We start from the raw sequence: 5,331 nt of genomic DNA, 5'->3' as shown, positions 1-5,331 counted from the left end.
ATATATATATGATGGGCTTCTTTCAGTTTCTGTCTACCAAATCCACTCACAAGGCTTTGGTTGGCCTGAGGGTATAGTAGAAGACACTTGCCCAAGGTGCCACGTAGTGGGACTGAACCCAGAACCATGTGGTTGGTAAGCAAACTACTTACAACACAGCCACTCCTCTTATTAAGAATTGCATAAAAAAATTAAAATATTTTATGAATTATTGAAGTGTAAGCAATTTATTGAGCATAAATTTTAACAACAAAATCTTATATGGACCCCCAATGGTCATATGGACGCTGGTTAAGAACCACTGAGTCAGAAAGTTTAACATAGAAGGCAACAAGAAATTCCAGTAAGTCACTGAGATGTTTTGTGTGGAGCAAAGCAGTGAGTGACACAGTGGTAGAATAATGAAGTAGATAAGGCAATCAAGAGGAACAGATACAAGGAAACAAGAAAACAAGGAATGAAGTTAAGAAATTCAGTGAGAAGCAAATCTTCAGACTCATTTCTTCAGATAAATGACTGACAGTAAGCAGTTTGTTACTGTCTCTCACTGAAGGGAAAAACATTAAACATTTTATGGTTCCTAACTGCAAGAAAATGTGCTCAAATGAACCATGATATCAACTAAATAGATATAAGTTGTAATACTGTTGTGCATGTTTTCGTGTGTTATCTGTATTGTTTTTATACCAGCCTGTGTCGCATGATTTCTAGGCTTCTCCCAATGATAGTGTTTGGGAATGGGTGAAGGGGTTGTAGCTGGGTTGCATAGACTTCTGGAAAGAATAGTGAGACTGGAGTTTTGTTTCTTATTTTTATGTGTTTTTATCTTTCTCAAGTATGTTGTTGTTGTGCATGCCTTGTTAGTTTTTTTGGGGGGTGGGTATTGCTTGTCGCATTTGCTACTACAAGCATGAGTTTGAAGTATGCTTCCGGGCCCTTATTGCAGTTTTACTAGGCCTGTTATGTCTTATTGGGCTGTAATTAAGGACTTGAGATGGAGGAGGTAGCTAGCTTGTTGAGAAAGGAAGAGAGAGAAAGAGAGACGGGGAGAGAAAGATAGATAGATAGAGAGAGAGAAAGAGAGAGAGAGGGTGAGAGAGAGGGTGAGAGAGATAGAGAGAGAGAAATTAAATTATTTTAGCAATCATATTGGATGACTACATATATGTAGTTTCTCTCTCTCCACCCTCTCTCTCTCTCTCTTTTTCTTTTATCCTCCCTCTCTCTCTTATGTCCTCATTCACACATCTCTCTTTGCCTCTTTCCCCTTCTTTCTCTTTCTTTTGCCCTCTCTCTCTCTCTCTCATGTGCACATCTTTCTTTGCCGCTTCTTTCTCTTTCTCTCTCTCTATCTTTCCCTCTTTCTATGCTAAAAAGAGAGAAGTGGAATATATAGATTACAATAGATAATTGGATTTGAAGAGTTGGCGGTAGAGTTATTTCCATACAATACATGAATAAATGAATGAATGAATGAATAATCTCGGGAACATTTCAGTTAAAACACAGAGTGATGATGATGATGATGATGATGATAATGACGACGATGACGACGATAACAGATGATGATGATGGTCGTCGTCGTCGTCATGGTGGTGGTGGTGTTGATGATGACGATAACGCTGATGATGATGTTGATGATGATGATGGTGATGATGATGATGATGAAGATATATCACTGTATATACAATGTACATATTTCTGTTTAATATTAAAACACTGAAATAGCATTCCAGCATCTGATTATGATAGACTCCCCTACAGCAAGACACCTGTTTCTGTCTCTCTCTATCGTGTTTTAATCACTTGTCACCTGGCTTAAAACCACCTCCTTCTGTACCACTACTCTGTCTCTCGGTCGAAGTGGTCGGGTCTTAGTCTTGCGAGTTACTTGGTGACTTCACTAAGTGGCTGGTGCCATGTAAAAAAAAAAAAAGTGGAGGGGTGGGAGCACCTGGTGCACTCTGTAATGTGGTTGGTGTTAGGAAGAGCATCCAGCTGTCGAAACCATACTGAAGCTGACATTGGAGCATGGCGCAGTCCTCCAGCACATTGGCTCATGTGGTTGGTAAGCAAGCTACTTACCACACAGCCACTCTAAAATTATTAAAATTTTTAAACTAAAAATCAGAGTGAATCAATGTTATCAAAAAGACCAACACGCAGATTCCCAGTTTCTACTTTTTAGTAAACAGATTCCACAAAAACGTTTCCATAACAACTTGAAAACTGAAAAGCCCGGGCCCAGAGTATATGCCTGGTCTACTGATATGTTGCTGTCTACTTCAGATCCCTGTGATGTCGAGCAGATAGGTCACACCCCGGATTTTTATCAAAATTTTTGGTAAAAGAATGTGCGACCTATCCGTGAGTATATATTGTAACTCATTTCCTGTGCCTCAAATGCACATGTGCACAATGGAGTATTGCAGGGTTCTTGTGCAGGGGAGGTTAATTCTCATTGCTTGAAATATTGAAATATGCTAACACTTATTGAACTACACTGTACCTGATTATCCAGTTGTATGCAGATGAATGAACAGTGGTAGACTGCTTATTAGTACAACATGTGACCGCATGCCAGGACATCAGCTCTCAAAGAAACATAACTGCGAATGTGAGTTCAAGAAGAGTTCAACTTAATCCAATGTTAGCAGCCTCATTAAGGAATCAATCTATGTTCCAGCCATTTCTGCAGGCCACAAAAATAAGAAATGACTTATTCTCCAAGCAAGCCACAAAAACAGCTTGTTTGAATGGAAATAAAACACCTATTAGAGAACATAATTGCCAAACACTAACGATGCAATATCTCTTAGAATATGGATGACACATCACCTGTCTATTGAAAATTCAGCTATCTGGTAATTGCATTATTTATTTATTGATTTATTTATTTCATTTTATTTTATTTTTATATCACAATTTGTGAGCGATAGTGTTGTTGATTGTATGTTTCCGATGGGTCATTCGCAGGTTCATTGCATTTCTGATGACAAAGGATTAAAAAAATGTATCTATAAGTTCAATTGAAAGCACTTCATTTTACAGAAAGGTCTTTTTTCCTGGTGTTTATATTTTTCATTGATATAGACTGACAAAAGATATACGAGATAGTATCTGTGTTTACTTTACAAGTTGTGAAATTTGTGCTTTTGTGATCAAAGAGCAAACGTGAAATTTGTGCTTTTGTGATGAAAAAGCCAACGTGAAATTTGTGCTTTTGTGATGGAAGAGCCAACATGAAATTTGTGCTTTTGTGATCATGCACACACATGCATGCACACAAACATACACACACACACATGTGCAGAAATATATACATGCAGACAGAAAGAGAGAGAGGGAGAGGTGAGTGAGAGGAGAGAAAGAGAGACATTATTCATACATACAAACGTAACCAGATGTTCACATCACACACATAAACAGAATGAGAGAGAGGAGGAAGGAGAGAGAATTGGAGAGAGAGGGGGAGAGCAAGAGGGGGAGAGTAAGAGGAGGGAGAGCAAGAGGGGGAGAGAGAGAGAGCGAGAACAAAAGAGGCAAGAGAAACATGAAAACATCTAATGTCAAATAAATCAGAGTCGAATCAGCAACGCCAAACAGGCAACGGCAAAACAGCTGTGCCAAAACGTCTCGTATCCCAGTAGATTTATTCCTAAAACAGCAGCCAGCTTCAACCTAAAACCGTTTCCATTAAGTATGTGAATACTGGCAGTGATAAATTGATGTATTTCACAATATTTAATGTCATTTACAATTTCATGACATGTCTCTGGTGATGGCTTGATATAGGAGAGTAAAAAAAATAATAATAAAAGAAATCGTTATATTTTATACTTGATAGGAATAACTTTTAGTTTTGTTGTTGCTATACAGATGCATCATTCCAAGCTTCTAGATCTTTCCAATGTTGGTGAATATTCAGCAACTAGCACAATATCTTTGTCTATATTTTGTATATTGAATGCTAATGAAAACTTAATATTTGTGTTACCATAAATACTCTTTGTTGAATGTTTCATCATATACTTTCAAACCATTGGCATTGTTAGACAATATGGAAAGAATAAAGACGACAACCTCACTGTATCAACAACACATAGTAGATATGGATGTTACCTTTGACTAAGCAGTGACAAATGGATCAAAGGAACTGCAGATCAGTATACATTTTTTTTTTTTCATCTGTTAATCTGAAAATAAAGAGAAAAGTTACAGTTCAAAGCTATATTCTACAATATAGAATAATATCTATGACATTCGACTGAGGTGAGAACACCAGAGAGAGTTAGTTGCAGATTTATATTTCGATCTTTTAAAACCATTTGTTGTTGTTGGCACTCCGTCGCTTACGACGTCGAGGGTTCCAGTTGATCCAATCAACAGAACAGCCTGCTCGTGAAATTAATGTGCAAGTGGCTGAGCACTCCACAGACACGTGTACCCTTAACGTAGTTCTCGGGGGAGATTCAGCATGACACAGTGTGACAAGGCTGACCCTTTGAATTACAGGCACAACAGAAACAGGAAGTAAGAGAGAGAGAAAGTTGTGGTGGAAGAGTACAGCAGGGTTCGCCACCATTCCCTGCTGGAGCCTCCTGGAGCTTTAGGTGTTTTTGCTCAATAAACACTCACAACACCCGGTCTGTGAATCGAAACCGTGATCCTATAACCGCGAGTCCGCTGCCCTAACCACTGGGCCATTGCACCTCCACTAAAACCATTTGTAACCATATACTTAATGAAATATGCTACCTGAGGATTATAGTTAGTAGTGAAAATAATCAGACATTTGCAATTATTAAGCAAAATAAACGACACGTTCTTTATTAAGCTGTAATTTGGAATTTAAATTAACAAAAAGATATTACACCGAATTATGATGGAATACTTAAAGTTAGATATAAGCACTTTAAAATAAATGGTTTTCTATCTTAGAACCAGGATTGGTTTCAAACAGATTGATGTGAATAGTTTTAATCTGAAGATTATGGAGATACCATTTTGACGATGACGATATCATCATCATCATCATCATCATCATCGTTTAACGTCCGCTTTCCATGCTAGCATGGGTTGGACGATTTGACTGAGAACTGGTGAAACCGGATGGCAACACCAGGCTCCAATCTAAATTTGGCAGAGTTTCTACAGCTGGATGCCCTTCCTAACGCCAACCACTCAGAGAGTGTAGTAGGTGCTTTTACGTGTCACCTGCACGAAGGCCAGTCAGGCGATACTGGCAACGGCCACGCTCGAAATGGTGTCTTTTATGTGCCACCCGCACAAGCCAGTCCAGGGGCACTGGCAACGATCTCGCTCGAAAAT

General features: G+C 38.6%; 1 long non-coding RNA gene across 1 annotated transcript in view; it reads right to left on the bottom strand.

Annotated features, from left to right (window-relative positions):
* Positions 1 to 5,331, bottom strand: part of LOC128250344 (uncharacterized) — a 54,872-nt gene that overhangs the window by 29,985 nt on the left and 19,556 nt on the right. Inside the window, exon 2 of the long non-coding RNA XR_008266372.1 lies at positions 4,123 to 4,196. This is a non-coding gene — a long non-coding RNA (uncharacterized LOC128250344). The remainder of the gene's footprint in view (positions 1 to 4,122; positions 4,197 to 5,331) is intronic.

This window comes from Octopus bimaculoides, chromosome 20 (genome assembly GCF_001194135.2).
Source record: "Octopus bimaculoides isolate UCB-OBI-ISO-001 chromosome 20, ASM119413v2, whole genome shotgun sequence".
Taxonomy (NCBI): Eukaryota; Metazoa; Mollusca; class Cephalopoda; order Octopoda; family Octopodidae; genus Octopus; species Octopus bimaculoides.
Note: the sequence above shows the minus strand (reverse complement) of the source record. Positions and strands in the feature narration are given on the sequence as shown.